This window comes from Phyllobates terribilis, unplaced genomic scaffold, assembly GCF_046119375.1.
Source record: "Phyllobates terribilis strain yellow unplaced genomic scaffold, ASM4611937v1 Scaffold_2__4_contigs__length_985480577, whole genome shotgun sequence".
Classification (NCBI taxonomy): domain Eukaryota; kingdom Metazoa; phylum Chordata; class Amphibia; order Anura; family Dendrobatidae; genus Phyllobates; species Phyllobates terribilis.
In genome coordinates, this window is record NW_027362762.1 from 668,299,275 (window position 1) to 668,317,193 (window position 17,919).

The window sequence follows — 17,919 nt, forward strand, 5'->3', positions numbered from 1 at the left end:
AATCTCCCAGAGAAGTATCATTGCTCTGGAATTAGATCCCCGCACAGTCAGATTTTTGCCATGCAAATTATAATTTTAATCACTCCATTTTTTTCTCTCTTAAATCTTATTGTAATATATTTTTTCATTAGTGCTGTAGTGCTTTTGTTAATTTATAATATTTAGGAAGAAGCAATAACAGAAGACATACAGATTCACTTTGTATTCTGGTGTTGTGGGTTTGTCGTTGCTATACTACTATCAATGATAACTATTTTGTAAAATTGCTTTGTTGCTCGCCTGTCCCTGTTCCAAAGCCAAACGCTGCATTGTTTCCCCTCTCTTTCTGGACCTATCTCCTCTCCTGCGAGCCATGCGGCCATGGCACAAATTACGTAGTCCTCCTGGGTTATTTAAACCTAGCTCAGTCAAAGTAGAATGCAGCTCAATCTGTGACCGCTGCTGCAGCTCTGCAACACCGGTCTACTGTGTTCCAGCTCTGCCACACCGGTCTACTCTGTTCCAACTCTGCCACACCGGTCTACTCTGTTCCAGCTCTGCCACACCGGTCTACTCTGTTGCAGCTCTGCCACACCGGTCTACTCTGTTGCAGCTCTGCCACACCGGTCTACTGTGTTCCAGTTCTGCCACACCAGTCTACTGTGTTCCAGCTCTGCCACACCAGTCTACTGTGTTCCAGTTCTGCCACACCAGTCTACTGTGTTCCAGCTCTGCCACACCAGTCTACTGTGTTCCAGTTCTGCCACACCAGTCTACTGTGTTCCAGCTCTGCCACACCAGTCTACTCTGTTCCAGCTCTGCCACACCAGTCTACTCTGTTCCAGCTCTGCCACACCGGTCTACTCTGTTCCAGCTCTGCCACACCGGTCTACTCTGTTCCAGCTCTGCCACACCGGTCTACTCTGTTCAGGTTCTGCCACACCAGTCTACTTTGTTCTAGCTCTGCCACACCAGTCTACTTTGTTCTAGCTCTGCCACACCAGTCTACTCTGTTCCAGCTCTGCCACACCAGTCAACTCTGTTCCAGCTCAGCTACCCAAGTCAACGCTGTTACAGCTCTGCCACATGAGAAACTATTCCAGCTCTGTCACACCAGTCAACTCTGTTCCAGCTCTGCCACACCAGTCATCTCTGTTCCAGCTCTGCCACATGAGAAACTCTGCTCAAGCTCTGCCACATGAGAAACTCTGTTCAAGCTCTGCCACATGAGAAACTCTGTTCAAGCTCTGCCACATGAGAAACTCTGTTCAAGCTCTGCCAAACCAGTCAACTCTGTTCCAGCTCTGCCAGAGCAGTCAACTCTGTTTTAGCTCTGCCAGAGCAGTCAACTCTGTTTTAGCTCTGCCAGAGCAGTCAACTCTGTTCCAGCTCTGCCAGAGCAGTCAACTCTGTTCCAGCTCTGCCAGAGCAGTCAACTCTGTTCCAGCTCTGCCAGAGCAGTCAACTCTGTTCCAGCTCTGCCAGAGCAGTCAACTCTGTTCCAGCTCTGCCAGAGCAGTCAACTCTGTTCCAGCTCTGCCAGAGCAGTCAACTCTGTTCCAGCTCTGCCAGAGCAGTCAACTCTGTTCCAGCTCTGCCAGAGCAGTCAACTCTGTTCCAGCTCTGCCAGAGCAGTCAACTCTGTTCCAGCTCTGCCAGAGCAGTCAACTCTGTTCCAGCTCTGCCAGAGCAGTCAACTCTGTTCCAGCTCTGCCAGAGCAGTCAACTCTGTTCCAGCTCTGCCAGAGCAGTCAACTCTGTTCCAGCTCTGCCAGAGCAGTCAACTCTGTTCCAGCTCTGCCAGAGCAGTCAACTCTGTTCCAGCTCTGCCACATGAGAAACTCTGTTCCAACTCTGCCACATGAGAAACTCTGTTCCAACTCTGCCACATGAGAAACTCTGTTCCAACTCTGCCACATGAGAAACTCTGTTCCAACTCTGCCACATGAGAAACTCTGTTCCAGCTCTGCCACATGAGAAACTCTGTTCCAACTCTGCCACATGAGAAACTTTGTTCCAAGTCTGCCACATGAGAAACTATTCCAGCTCTGCCACACCAGTCAACTCTGTTCCAGCACTGCTACACCAGTCAACTCTGTTCCAGCTCTGCCACATGAGAAACTCTGTTCCAGCTCTGCCACATGAGAAACTCTGTTCCAGCTCTGCCACATGAGAAACTTTGTTCCAGCTCTGCCACATGAGAAACTCTGTTCCAGCTCTGCCACATGAGAAACTCTGTTCCAGCTCTGCCACATGAGAAACTCTGTTCCAGCTCTGCCACATGAGAAACTCTGTTCCAGCTCTGCCACATGAGAAACTCTGTTCCAGCTCTGCCACATGAGAAACTCTGTTCCAGCTCTGCCACATGAGAAACTCTGTTCCAGCTCTGCCACATGAGAAACTCTGTTCCAGCTCTGCCACATGAGAAACTCTGTTCCAGCTCTGCCACATGAGAAACTCTGTTCCAGCTCTGCCACATGAGAAACTCTGTTCCAGCTCTGCCACATGAGAAACTCTGTTCCAGCTCTGCCACATGAGAAACTCTGTTCCAGCTCTGCCACACCAGTCAACACTGTTCCAGCTCTGCTATACCAGTCAACTCTGTTCCAGCTCTGCCAGAGCAGTCAACTCTGTTCCAGCTCTGCCACATGAGAAACTCTGTTCCAACTCTGCCACATGAGAAACTCTGTTCCAACTCTGCCACATGAGAAACTCTGTTCCAACTCTGCCACATGAGAAATTCTGTTCCAACTCTGCCACATGAGAAATTCTGTTCCAACTCTGCCACATGAGAAACTCTGTTCCAACTCTGCCACATGAGAAGCTCTGTTCCAACTCTGCCACATGAGAAACTCTGTTCCAACTCTGCCACATGAGAAACTCTGTTCCAACTCTGCCACATGAGAAACTCTGTTCCAACTCTGCCACATGAGAAACTCTGTTCCAGCTCTGCCACATGAGAAACTCTGTTCCAACTCTGCCACATGAGAAACTTTGTTCCAAGTCTGCCACATGAGAAACTATTCCAGCTCTGCCACACCAGTCAACTCTGTTCCAGCACTGCTACACCAGTCAACTCTGTTCCAGCTCTGCCACATGAGAAACTCTGTTCCAGCTCTGCCACATGATAAACTCTGTTCCAGCTCTGCCACATGAGAAACTCTGTTCCAGCTCTGCCACATGAGAAACTCTGTTCCAGCTCTGCCACATGAGAAACTCTGTTCCAGCTCTGCCACATGAGAAACTCTGTTCCAGCTCTGCCACATGAGAAACTCTGTTCCAGCTCTGCCACATCAGAAACTCTGTTCCAGCTCTGCCACATCAGAAACTCTGTTCCAGCTCTGCCACACCAGTCAACACTGTTCCAGCTCTGCTACACCAGTCAACACTGTTCCAGCTCTGCTATACCAGTCAACTCTGTTCCAGCTCTGCTATACCAGTCAACTCTGTTCCAGCTCTGCCACATGAGAAACTCTGTTCCAACTCTGCCACATGAGAAACTCTGTTCCAACTCTGCCACATGAGAAACTCTGTTCCAACTCTGCCACATGAGAAACTCTGTTCCAACTCTGCCACATGAAAAACTCTGTTCCAACTCTACCACGCCAGTCAACTCTGTTCCAGCTCTGTCACACCAGTCAACTCTATTCCAGCTCTGTCACACCAGTCAACTCTATTCCAGCTCTGCCACATGAGAAACTCTGTTCCAGCTCTGCCACATGAGAAACTCTGTTCCAACTCTGCCACATGAGAAACTTTGTTCCAAGTCTGCCACATGAGAAACTATTCCAGCTCTGCCACACCAGTCAACTCTGTTCCAGCACTGCTACACCAGTCAACTCTGTTCCAACTCTGCCACATGAGAAACTCTGTTCCAACTCTGCCACATGAGAAACTCTGTTCCAACTCTGCCACATGAAAAACTCTGTTCCAACTCTACCACGCCAGTCAACTCTGTTCCAGCTCTGTCACGCCAGTCAACTCTGTTCCAGCTCTGTCACACCAGTCAACTCTATTCCAGCTCTGTCACACCAGTCAACTCTATTCCAGCTCTGCCACATGAGAAACTCTGTTCCAGCTCTGCCACATGAGAAACTCTGTTCCAACTCTGCCACATGAGAAACTTTGTTCCAAGTCTGCCACATGAGAAACTATTCCAGCTCTGCCACACCAGTCAACTCTGTTCCAGCACTGCTACACCAGTCAACTCTGTTCCAGCTCTGCCACATGAGAAACTCTGTTCCAGCTCTGCCACATGAGAAACTCTGTTCCAGCTCTGCCACATGAGAAACTCTGTTCCAGCTCTGCCACATGAGAAACTCTGTTCCAGCTCTGCCACATGAGAAACTCTGTTCCAGCTCTGCCACATCAGAAACTCTGTTCCAGCTCTGCCACATCAGAAACTCTGTTCCAGCTCTGCCACATCAGAAACTCTGTTCCAGCTCTGCCACATCAGAAACTCTGTTCCAGCTCTGCCACACCAGTCAACACTGTTCCAGCTCTGCTACACCAGTCAACACTGTTCCAGCTCTGCTATACCAGTCAACTCTGTTCCAGCTCTGCTATACCAGTCAACTCTGTTCCAGCTCTGCCACATGAGAAACTCTGTTCCAACTCTGCCACATGAGAAACTCTGTTCCAACTCTGCCACATGAGAAACTCTGTTCCAACTCTGCCACATGAGAAACTCTGTTCCAACTCTGCCACATGAAAAACTCTGTTCCAACTCTACCACGCCAGTCAACTCTGTTCCAGCTCTGTCACACCAGTCAACTCTATTCCAGCTCTGTCACACCAGTCAACTCTATTCCAGCTCTGCCACATGAGAAACTCTGTTCCAGCTCAGCTACACCAGTCATCTCTGTTATAGCTCTGCTACGTTAGTTCAGCATCTTCTCTTGTGTCCATTGCTTCTTTGTCACTACTTCTCCCCGACTCGGCCATACTGCTACACTAGCACCACCTGTGTTTTGTTGCTCAATAACTGCTCATCTGGAGGGGCTTCGAGGATCCACATCACCAGCCAGGTGAGACATAATATATTTGTTATCTTCATCTGCCCCCATTAAATCATAAGTATATAATAGAGGGGGCTGCTTCTTTGAACCCCTCAACCATTGATTAGAAATATAGCTCACATGCAATTCCTAATTTCCCCTGTATTATAGTGCCGTATTATAGTGCAGATTTTGCTGCTATGGTTTGCGGGTGCCATGACCCACTGGAAGAGCCCCTGGGGTGCCAGAACAGCAGAATTACCCCCATATTTTACAAACTACACCTCTCAATGAATTCATTTAAGGGTGCAGTGATCATATTGACACCTTAGTTGTGGCACAGAATTTTATACGATTGGAAAGTGAAGAAAAAATAATTACATTTTTATCACAAAGATTTTGTTTTAGCCCCAGATTTTACATTTTCACACATGAAAATGGGAAAAAATGGCACCATAATTTGGCACATAATTTCGGCTGAACATGATAATACCCCCTATGTGGCTGTACAGTACTGCTTAGCCACACGGCGAGGCTCGGGATGGACGGAGCGCTATTTGACTCTCGGAGATCTGAACGGTTCTATATTAAGTTTATGGTGCTGATTAAGAATATGGAAAAAGCAGGCTGGTCGGCACTCCGTATGGTTCTTGTTCTGCACGTCTGATATTGTTGAAATAACAATAAACGGCTAGTTATTTCACATGTGAGTGCCTGATTAAGAATATGACTTTGGTTTTGCCAGATTGGCTCTAGTTTCTGAGATATTTCATAGTTAATTAATTAATTACAGTAGAATTCTGGCTTCAAAAATCGCTTTTATAGCATTGCTATAGCATAAGCCTACAAATGGAAATACAAAATAATTATATGGGATATTTCATTACTAGTGTTGAGCGAACATGCTCGACACTGCTCGGTACTCGCCCGAGCATCACGCTACTCGGGATGTTCGGCGAGCACCGAGCATTTCCGGGTTACTCGGGCGGGAGCTCGGGTCTCCGCCCTGCATGTTTGGCGCTCTTTACAGAGCCAATGAACTTGCAGGGATTGCCAGCCAGTCACTGTAATGCTGCAGCCATGTTGGTTGTGGGCATTACAGTGATTGGCTGGCCGCACAGCGTCACCTCGAGTATTTAAAACCGGGCGCCGCCATCTTGGACACAGTCGCTCCGGATTAGACAGTGTAGGGACAGCGCTGCTGATTTAGGGAGAGATATAAACTGCGAAATAGTTAATGTAGGGTCTGTAAAGGCTGCCAGAACAAATAAACAGTCCTTTTCAGGACTAATATCCATCCCAGATACCAGGCAGGCAGGCTGTATAGGAGACACAGTGGTTATACCAGCAAACGCTGCATTACAGTCCTGTGTGCTCCTGTTGCTAAAATTGCTGGACTTAGCACCAGGTGTCGGGGGCCAGGAAAAATCCTTTTTTTTTTCATCTAAATCCTCCTTTTTTTTTCCTCCTCCACACTGTACAAATACCCGTCTTATTAACCTTTTGGTGTCCCCCCCCCCCCCCCAAAAAAAAGCGTGTCTCTGATTTTTCAGACACAAATATAACTGTTGAAAATAGTCTTGTGTAGGCTAGAGAAACAGAAGTGTTGTTTTGCACTTCCACGGTTCAAACCTCTGTATTATCCATTTTGGGCCATTTGTATCTAAAAAAAAAGGAGTTTGAGTGTGTTGCTCACTGTTCAGCCGCAAATATCTCTATTTAAAAAAGTGTGGTATACCCAAGTAAACAATAACTGTGGTTTTGCCATCCCACGGTAAAAAATCTCTATTATTCAGCTTTTGGTAGTTTTTTCCGTAAAGAAAAACAGTAGTGTCTCCTGACTGTTGTGACACAAAAATATATCTGTTGAAAATAGTCTTGTGTAGGCCCGACATCCCAGTGTGGTTTCGCAGTTCCACGGGTCAAATCGCTGTACTATCCAGTTTTGGGTCTTTGGTATCTAAAAAAAAAGCAGTTTGAGTGTGTCGCTCACTGTTCAGCCGCAAATATCTCTATTTAAAAAAGTGTGGTATACCCCAGTAAACAATAACTGTGGTTTTCCTCTTCCACGTTTCTAATCTACTCTTTATTACCCTTTTTCCATTGATAGTGCAAGTGTAAGCTATTTTACTTCATTTACAATGGGCAAGGCGCGTGGCAAGGGACGTGGAAGTGGACGTTCTGGTGATGGTTCGTGCAGAGGACGGGGCCGTGGCCAAGGTGAAAATGTGCCACAACCAACAGCCACATCTTCTCGCTCCCACTTCTTGACCGAATTACTAGGGAAGCACAGAACAACACCAGTATTGAGAACTGATCAGTGTGAACAGGTTATTAATTGGATAGCAGATAATACTTACAGTTACCTGGGCACCACCACCTCCGGTCTGTCTTCCACACGATCAACTCTTAGTAGCCGTGAGTCTCGACCGCATACTCCTCCTCACCCTGATGCTCCTTCCTCCCACCATGCCGAGTGTCGTCAGACAGCAAGTGATCCCACACTTGGACACTCTGAAGAGCTGTTCACTGGTCCATTTCCATATTTGGGCCCCTCGCCTGATACGCTTGAAGTGGTGGAAGAGGAGATCCCATGTTGCGATGCCCAAATATTTGAACAGCCACGGCCACAGGAAGTCGACGTTGGCAATCTGTCACAAGAGGTGGACGATGACGAGACACAATTGCCAGGAAGTGAGGAGGAGGATCGTGGTGCGCAAGTGGAAGAGGAGGAGGTGGTGGATGATCTGGTAACTGACCCAACGTGGAAGGAGGACATGCAGAGTGAGGCCAGCAGCACACAGGGGGAGGGAGGCAGAGTACCCCAACAGGCAGGAAGAAGCAGTGTGGTGGCCGCAGACAGAAGGCAGGCAACCGTTCCCCGTAACACCAACACGAGGGACGTTGCCAGTACAAGCGGTAGGTCTTCCAGAGTCTGGAATTTTTTTAAAGACTCTGCTGATAACCCCAAAAAGGCCATATGTTCCACCTGCCATGCCAGCATCAGCAGGGGTGACAAAACTACCAGCCTGACCACCACCAGCATGATCAGGCACATGGCAGCAAAGCACCCGACTTTGTGGGGCGAAACCCAGGGTCCACGACCAGTGTCAGCGGGTGTCACCACTGCTTCTTCCACTGTTGTGCGTGCAATAGAACCCCCTGTTGTGTGTGCAAGGCAATCCCCTGTCCATACTGCATGTAAAGATGCCCCCTCCTCTCAGTCTTCACTTGTTATGGCAGTTTCTCAAGAAACAGCATCAACGTCCACGTCCCACCGCATCGTTCAATTGTCCATATCCCAGACCTTTGAACGAAAGCGGAAATTCGCAGCTAACGCCCCACAGGCCACAGTCCTAAATTCGCACATTTCACGACTGCTTGCATTGGAAATGCTGCCTTTTAGGCTGGTGGAGACGGAATCCTTCCGCAATCTTATGGCGGTGGCCGTCCCTCGGTACTCGGTCCCCAGCCGACACTATTTTGCCCGGTGTGCCATCCCCGCACTACACAAGCACGTGTCCCAAAGCATCTGCCGTGCCCTCAACAACGCAGTTACTGGGAGAGTCCACCTGACAACGGACACGTGGACAAGTGCTTGTGGCCAGGGATGGTACATCTCTCTGATGGCACACTGGGTAAACATAGTGGAAGCCGGGACCCAGTTGGACCTTGGGACGGAACACATCCTCCCCACACCGAGGATTGCGGGCCCTATGTCAGTCAGAGTTGCCCCCACAGTGTACAGCTCCTGCGCATCCTCCTCCTCCTCCTCATGTTCAGCCTCCATCTCAGATATCACCACATCAGTTACAAGCTGGAAGCATTGCAGTACTGCCTCCGCCAAGCGGCAACAGGCTGTGCTGAAACTCATAAGCTTAGGTGATAAACCTCACACTGCTTGTGAGTTGTGGACAGCTGTGAAAGAGCAGGCAGATCTGTGGCTGAGACCGCTGAACCTACATCCCGGCATGGTCATGTGTGACAATGGCCGTAACATGGTGGTGGCTCTGAGGCGAGGTGAGATCACACACGTACCATGCCTGGCTCATGTGCTTAACCTCATGGTTCAGCGGTTTCTTAAATCGCACCCCGAGTTGCCAGATCTGCTCGTGAAAGTACGCCGCCTGTCAGCTCATTTTCGCAAGTCGGCTACAGCTTCCGCCGCCCTTGCTGTGTTGCAGCAGTGTTTGCAGCTTCCGGCACACCGACTGGTGTGTGATGTCCCCACACGTTGGAACTCTACCCTCCACATGTTGCAAAGGATTTGTGAGCAGAAGAGAGCAGTTGTGGAGTACCAGCTGCAACAAGGCCGTCGATATTCAGGTCAGACTCCACACATAAGACCTCAGGAGTGGACCTGGATGTCTGACATATGTACCATCCTGACAAACTTTGAGGAGGCCACCAAGATGGTGAGTGGCGATGACTCCATCATTAGTGTCAGCATCCCACTTGTCTGTCTTTTGCAACGCTCTCTGCAGAGAATTAAAGAGGAGGCATTGCAGCCAGAGTATGATGAGATGGATCAAGAAGCCATAGCGGGCGATTACACACAGCCCAGCCTCATCTCATCCCAACGTGCATTGGGGGACAATGAGGGAGAGGAGGAGGAGGAGGAAGAACAGGAGCTGCTATCATGCGTTGTAGACGGTAGTACCTGTACAAGTGTCATACCGTCGGTTCAGCGTGGGTGGCCTGAGGACAGGGGGGAGGAGGAAGAGGAGGAGGAGGAGGAGGAGAGCATGGTCAGTCGTCATCTTGGTGAGGACACGGAAATCTTGCCCGTTACCAGTCTGGCACGCATGGCTGACTTTATGTTACACTGCCTTAACCGTGACCCTCGCGTTGTCAAAATGTTGGGTGACAGTCATTACTGGTTGGTGACACTTGTAGACCCCCGCTACAAGGAGAACTTTCACTCTCTTATTCCTGAGGTGGAGAGGTCTACAAAAATGGGGCAGTACCAGAAGGCCCTTGCTGCAGAACTCTTAAAAAAATTCCCATCTGAACACGCTAGCGGCAGAGGTCACAGTTCGTTGCCCAACCAAGGCGTACAGGCGAGAGAGATGCAACTCCAATCCAGCAGAGGCAGGGGAACACTGTCAACGTTCTGGGACAGTTTTCTGACACCCGCCCAGCTTACAGGCCCTGAGGCGCGGGGTACTCTCACAAGGAGTGGAAAATTTCAAAAGATGGTGAGGGAGTACCTTGCCGATCGTACCAGCGTCCTCCGTGATTCCTCTGTGCCTTTTAATTATTGGGTATCCAAGCTGGACACTTGGAATGAACTCGCTCTGTACGCCTTGGAGGTCCTGGCCTGCCCTGCCGCTAGCGTGTTATCGGAGCGTGTTTTTAGTGCCACTGGGGGAATTATAACTGATAAGCGCACTCGCCTGTCAACTGAGAATGCTGACAAGCTGACCCTTATCAAAATGAACAAGGGCTGGATTGGGCCAGACTTCTCATCACCACCAAATGACAGCAGAGTAACATAAAGTTAAATCCACTGTGTTATTTCGGGAGGTGTATTCACATGCACCGCTTCACACCCACACATGGGTATACGCTTCATCGTTTCGGCTGTTTTATGTTCTTCTCCTTATCCTCAGCCTCCACCACCACTATACCACCAGGGTGCCAGCATTGCAAGTTCCTCCGTCCTTATTTTTGGCAGCTTTTGCTTGCAAGGCATAAGCAAATACTATGGGACACCCACTCCCCAATAATGGGACTTATGTTTGTAATATGCTGTACTGCATGGCTCTTGTAAGGGGCATTGCAAGTTGCTCCGTCGTAATTTTTGGCAGCTTTCGCTTGGAAAGCATAAGCAAATACTATGGGACACCCACTCCCCAATAATGGGACTTATGTTTGTAATATGCTGTACTGCATGGCTCTTGTAAGGGGCATTGCAAGTTGCTCCGTCGTAATTTTTGGCAGCTTTTGCTGGAAAAGCATAAGCAAATACTATGACACCCACTCCCCAATAATGGGACTTATGTTTGTAATATGCTGTACTGCATGGCTCTTGTAAGGGGCATTGCAAGTTGCTCCATCCTAATTTTTGGCAGCTTTTGCTGGGAAAGCATAAGCAAATACTATGGGACACCCACTCCCCAATAATGGGACTTATGTTTGTAATATGCTGTACTGCATGGCTCTTGTAAGGGGCATTGCAAGTTGCTCCGTCCTAATTTTTGGCAGCTTTTGCTTGGAAAGCATAAGCAAATACCATGGAACACCCACTCCCCAATAATGGGACTTATGTTTGTAATATGCTGTACTGCATGGCTCTTGTAAGGAGCATTGCAAGTTTCTCCGTCCTAATTTTTGGCAGCTTCTGCTTGGAAAGCATAAGCAAATACCATGGGACACTCACTCCCCAATAATGGGACTTATGTTTGTAATATGCTGTACTGCATGTGACACGCCCCCTGGGCCGTGTGTACACGTGTGCCGGGTCTCTGGGGTCTGTAGTCTCCGTGGCGGTGACCCGGTCCCGTGGCTCAGGCTGGTCAAACCAGTGGCAGTCTTTCTTAGGTTTTGAGGTTAACTGTCCGACTGCGCCACCCGTGGATTGCGGTCAGGGAGTACCACCGCTGCGAGGCAGACCGCTGAGGCTGGTGTTGTGTGCGCAGCATAGAATGGGATAACTCCCCTCGGGAGGAGTATAGCCTCAGGGCAGTGAGTGTGGATGATGGGGGTGATGGTGCACGAGCGCAGCAGGAACGACTCAGAGTCTTTGCAGTGCAGTTCAGGGTCTTTACTGATGATTATAAGGTAGACCCTCCCGGGAGTACTGGCTAGCATAAGAGGCCTGGTCAGTCTGTGAGCAAGCAGGAGTTCCCCTGGCCAGGTGGAGTTGTAGGCCTCCCCGTCTGTCTGCACTCTTCCTGGCTACCTTGCTGTAAGCGGGTAGAAGTAGCCCACGTCCCTGAGTGTACCATGTAGTGCTCACCCGTATGGCTGGTGACTTGGGGCCTTCTGTTAGCCTCCGCTCCACGACGGCGGTGCTGGTCCCTTGCTTGTGACTGAGCCACCGGGCTTCTATGGCCAGAGGACCTGAAATCCCCTGCCGGCTGGTTTCTGCTGCTGGATATATAAGTCCTCATAGCTTCGGACTCCTGTGTCCGGTTCCTATTGTCTTCTGCCAGGGCGAGCTCTGCTCAGCTTCCAGCCCCTCGTCTTTAGCTCCTAGCTCCTACAGAGCTCCTTGCTGTTACTTTCCCTTGCTCTCACTCTGACTCTGACTGTTCTCTGACTCACTCAACCCCGCCCCAGATCCAGTTTATAAGGGCAGAATTCTCCCCTCCCAGGACTGGGGCAGGAGGATGTTGCATGTTTAAGGGATCCTGACCAGGAAACCTCCCACTTGCTCTCCGACGTAATATCTCTATTACTGTGGTGACCAGACCCCTGGGGTGCCACACATGGCTCTTGTAAGGGGCATTGCAGTTCCTCATAATTTTTGGAAAGCCTTCCATTCACTGCTTAGGCCAACAGTGCACGGGAGACCCAGTTGCTATAAATGGAAAAAAAGGTTTAGTTAACGCCCTCTGACCTCCATGTCATTTCCAAGGGGCATTGGAGTGGCTCGAAATTTTTTGTAGGCATTGCACTCACTGTATGCCCTATAACTGTGTAGCCGAACTGCTCCTTTTGTTACAGAAACATATCCTACAAGACATATCTGGTTGACTGGCCTGATATTGATGTGAATGGTCCCTGTTCCTCCTGCTCTTTCTCCTTTGCCACTACCTCATCCATCATTTATCACCTGAAGCTTTGTTTTAACGGGAGTCATAGAACTTGGATAGTAGCAGGAAAACATCCAGCAATCCTCGGAGGAGGTAGGATATGCGCCAAAACGCTGACCACCTCAGGCCTAGCTGCTACTACATATATGCGCTTGCATTACAACAAAACAAAGCAGATGCTAACTTCTATCATCCTCATCATGCTCCTCACCTTGGCACTCTCAACTCCCCTGATGGAGAAGCCAGGGCCCACCGGAGGAGTCTGATAGTCAGGTGGGCTCGGCCAATGCTGCCCTAAAGCAGGCCATGCTAAGAAAAGTGTGGGAAAGGTTACCAGGACAAATAGGCATGGCTGGGGACCGAGTTTGGACACCCGGCCACCCCCTGGAGGCTGGGGAGCAAGCGGGGACACCCGGCCACCAGGCGGCTGGGGACTGAGTATGGATACCCGGCCGCCGACACAGCCATGGCGTGCTGGCCAGATTCCGCCTCCGCATGCCTAAAAGGCCCAATTTAAAGTGCAAGCAAGCAAGCAGTATGGTATTGCAGCCTGGGGGTGGGTGGGTGGCAGGCTGCATACTTGCGCTTGCATTGCAAGGAATGGGAGAGGTACAATTGAACACTGCCCTGGGACAAGGACTTGAATGGGGATAGTTGCAAGTCTGCAACGACAGGTGCAAGGTGGGAGGCATCTTTGCATGTACCATGAACAGGGGTTTGGCTTGCACACACTACAGCGGAATAGGCTCTCCTTCCCACTAAATGCACTGGGGAGGGCACACGTAATGTTTTGTATACGCGCTTAATCTTATGTATAAGGCACACCAGGACAAATATGGGCGGCTGGGGACTGAGTATGGATACCTCGCTGCCAAAGCAGCCATGAGGTAGTGGCCAGCTTCGGCCTCCTCCAAACTAAAAGGCCACATTTCAAGTGCAAGCTAGCAGTATGGAATTGCAGTCTGGGGGTGGGTGGGTGGCAGGCTGCACACTTACACTTGCATTAAAAAAAAACATAGCAGATGCTAACTTCTGTCATCATCATCATGCTCCTCACCTTGGCACTCTCAACTCCACCGATGGAGAAGTCAGGGCCCACCGGAGGAGTCTGGTTCTCTGGTGGGCTCGTCCAATGCTGCCTAAAGCAGGCCGGGCTAAGAAAAGTGTGTGGGGGGATGTTCCAAGGAGAAATAGGGGCGGCTGGGGACCGTTTATGGACACCCGGCTGCCCCCAGGCGGCTGGGGACCGAGTATGGACACCCGGCCGCCGGGCGGCTGGGGACTGAGTATGGATTCCAGGCCGCCAACACAGCCATGACGTGGTGGCCAGATTCCGCCTCCACATGCCTAAAAGGCCCAATTTCAAGTTCAAGCAAGCAAGCAGTATGGTATTGCAGCCTGGGGGTGGGTGGGTGGCAGGCTGCATACTTGAGCTTGTATTGCAAGGAATGGGGGAGGTACAATTGAACACTGCCCTGGGACTAGAACTTGCATGGGGATAGTTGCAAGTCTGCATCTTCTGATGCGGTAAGGATCACTTATGATGGGCACACTTTTAGACAGTGACCTGGGAGTCAGAGATGCTTCCAGGGGTCTTCCCCATGCTGTTCCCTTGTCTTTTCAGCACTTTATGCATGTGTCACACAGCACATGGCCAGATAAGGTTGTAAAATGTTAAAATGACATTTCACGGTGAATGCATTTGTCATAGTTGAAAGCAATACAAAAGTGCAAAAACGCATAAAAAATGCTACTTGTGAACATAGCCGAAGGTGTGGAGGAGTATTTTTGTTTTTGGTCATTTATTTTAACTTATACACAAGTCTTTTCCCTGGAAAGGATGTTCCTTAACATATTTCACAGGAAAAAAGTTTCACTTTCGTTTTTGAACGTTTTATTGTGAGCCTGTAAAAGTGGCTTAATACCTCTGACCACGTTGTTGACAGCAGTGACCTGGGGGTCAGAAATGCTTCCTGGGGCGATCCCCATGCTGTCCCCATGTCATTTGAGCACTGTCACTATCGTTTTGGGCACTTGTTAGGCTTTTAAAAGACTGCCGGGGGTGCCACCGCAAAAATGCTCGAGTCTCCCATAGACTAACATTGGGCTCGTTGCTCGGGTCGAGCACCCGAGTATCACGGCGAGCTCGGCCCGAGCTTCAAGCACCCGAGCATTTTAGTGCTCGCTCAACACTATTCATTACCTAAGACACTGTTTAAGAGTCAAAAAACAGACCAAAAGATATTACATTTGTTATCACACAAAAGTCACATTGGGGGAATGCATTATTTTCATGGTTGAATTATCTCAAAAACTAGAACCATTTCAGCAAAAGTAATGGGATTTTTGAATTCAGCACCCTGAAAATTCTCTAAATGCATTCAAAAAACCTTGGCACCTGGATTTTTTTTTATTGCCCTGTGTTATCATAGAATAGTTTGTGGACTCCGTATACAGAGCCCCTCAGTGCCTGAAAAGCAGAATCCCCCCTTAAGTGACCCCATTTTGGGAATTTATCTACAGGTCTAGTCACAATTTTAACTGCATAAATGTTTTCCAGAAGCACGCAGCAGTGAATGTTGCTAAGTGAAAATTGCAAAGCTGCCATTGTTCTGCCCAGTATATTGTACTGCCCAATATGTTGTGGTGCCCATTAGGGATGAGTGAGTAGTGAAATAATCGGACTCGCTATACTCGTAATGAGTAGGTCCCAATACTCGGGTACTCGTTGCGAGTAGCGAGTTCAATGTAAGTCAATGGGAAAAGCGAGTAAGCCGAGTAATTGTCTGCTGGAGCCTATAAAGCGGTCTGGGGGCTGAGGAAAAGGCTGAAATGGGTGCATGATTGTTTAAAAACCGGCGGTAATAAGCCGCCAGCTTTTAAATAATCACTCAGCCCCATACTCGCTTCCCTGCAGCCTCTCATCCCGATCCTCCGCTCCCCCGCCACCTCCCATCCAGATCCTAAGTTAGGACCGGGCGGGGAGCGCAGCACCAGGGAGCGGGGAGCGAAGGACCCGGGCGGGGAAGCCGGCAGTGAAAAGACTTCACCGCCGGCTTTCCCGTTCGGTGCTGCGCTCCCCGCTCCCAGATGTACGCTCCCCGCTCCCTGGTACTTCGCTCCCCGCTCGGTCCTAACTTAGGATCGGGATGGGAGGTGGCGGGGGAGCTGGGAGCGTACATCAGGTAGTGGGGAGCGCAGCACCGAACGGGAAAGCCGGCGGTGAAGTATTTTCGCTGCCGGCTTTCCCGCCGGTTATTTCAAATGAACAGCTGATCAGCTGATGCTGATCAGCTGTTCATTTGAAGTAGCCGCGGTGCCCTCAGAGGGTTCATGTGAGTTCATGCTTGACTGCATGAACTCACATCAAATTTCCCACGGCTGCCCAGCTCAGCTACATCTCTGGTAGAGAATCTCTACCAGAGATGTAGCTGAGCTAAAGAAAAAGACTCCATTGGACTACGTCGGACGGAAGATAATTTTTTTAATAAAGATGGAGTCTCTAAGTGTTTTTTTTTGTTTTATTTCTAACTAAATATTTTTTTCTATGTGTTGTGCTTTTTTTAAATACTTTTCTAGAAATTCATGGCGGTCATGTCTAATATTGGCGTGACCCCATGAATTTTGGGCTTAGGGCCAGCGGATAATACAAAGCTGGCCCTAACCCCTTTATTACCCAGTGAGCCACGGCACCAGGGCCCTGGATGAGTTGGGTACAGCGCCAGAAGATGGCGCTTCTATGAATGCGCCATTTTCTGGGGTGGCTGCGGACTGCAATTCGCAGCGGGGGGGGCAGAAAGCTTGGGCCTCCCTGCGCTGCGGATTCTAACCCCCAGCTGCCTAGTTGTACCTGGCTGGACACAAAAATAGGGTACTTGTTTTAAGGACATTACATCAAAGTTGGATCAGCCTGTAGTGTGCTTTTCCACTTTAATTTTGGGGGTGACTCCAAACCCAGGCCTTCATTGGTTAATAAATTTGATTTCCATTGATGATTTTTGTGTGATTTTGTTGTCAGCACATTCAACTTTGTACAGAACAAAGTATTCAATAAGAATATTTCATTCATTCAGATCTAGGATGTGTTATTTGAGTGTTCCCTTTATTTCTTTGAGCAGTGTACATATTAGTATATTTTTTTTTCTTTTTGTTCTTTATTTTGATAACCACATATCCAATCCCTTTCCACTTCATGCTGACTCCAACTCAAAAATATCTCCCGGATCCGCACATTCCTCAACCATGAATCTGCAAAAACACTAGTGCACGCCCTCATCATCTCCCGCCTTGACTACTGCAACCTCCTGCTCTGTGGCCTCCCCTCTAACACTCTCGCACCCCTCCAATCTATCCTAAACTCTGCTGCCCGACTAATCCACCTGTCCCCCCGCTATTCCCCGGCCTCTCCTCTCTGTCAATCTCTTCACTGGCTCCCCATTGCTCAGAGACTCTAGTTCAAAACCTTAACCATGGCATACAAAGCCATTCACAACCTGTCTCCCCCATATATCTCTGACCTAGTCTCCCGTTACATACCCGCACGCAACCTCCGATCCTCACAAGATCTCCTTCTCTACTCCCCTCTTATCTCCTCCTCCCACAACCGTATGCAAGATTTCTCCGTGCTTCCCCCCTACTCTGGAACTCTCTACCCCAACACATCAGACTCTCATCGACCGTGGAAACCTTCAAAAGGAACCTGAAGACCCACCTCTTCCAACAAGCCTACAACCTGCAGTAACCACCGCTGCACGACCAGCTCTACCCTCACCTACTGTATCCTCGCCCATCCCTTGTAGATTGTGAGCCCTGGTGGGCAGGGTCCTCGCTCCTCCTGTACCAGTCGCTGTCACATTGTGTTCAATATTATTGTAATTGTTCTTGTATTATACCCCTTTTTCACATGTAAAGTGCCATGGATTAAATGTCGCTATAATAATAAATAATAATAATAATTTTGTGATTTGTTTTTTAGTATTTTTACTTTTTTTTTTACTTTTTTACTTAGTCCCTCTATGGGACTTTAGCTTTTATTACTCTGATCACTGGTAGCTCCTGTGCCCGCATGATCACCAGGGCGTATATTTGCATTGTTTTGCTGGAACCCCTTCCCGACCATGATGTAAACTTGCGTCAAATGTCATGAAGGGGGTTAAACATGTCACTAATCACACATGCAGACA

The 17,919-nt window shown here is 49.1% G+C and overlaps 1 protein-coding gene across 2 annotated transcripts in view; it reads right to left on the minus strand.

Annotated features, from left to right (window-relative positions):
• LOC141223837 (calcium/calmodulin-dependent protein kinase type 1G-like) overlaps positions 1–17,919 on the minus strand; it is a 236,017-nt gene that overhangs the window by 201,118 nt on the left and 16,980 nt on the right. The gene's annotated exons all lie outside the window — the stretch shown is intronic.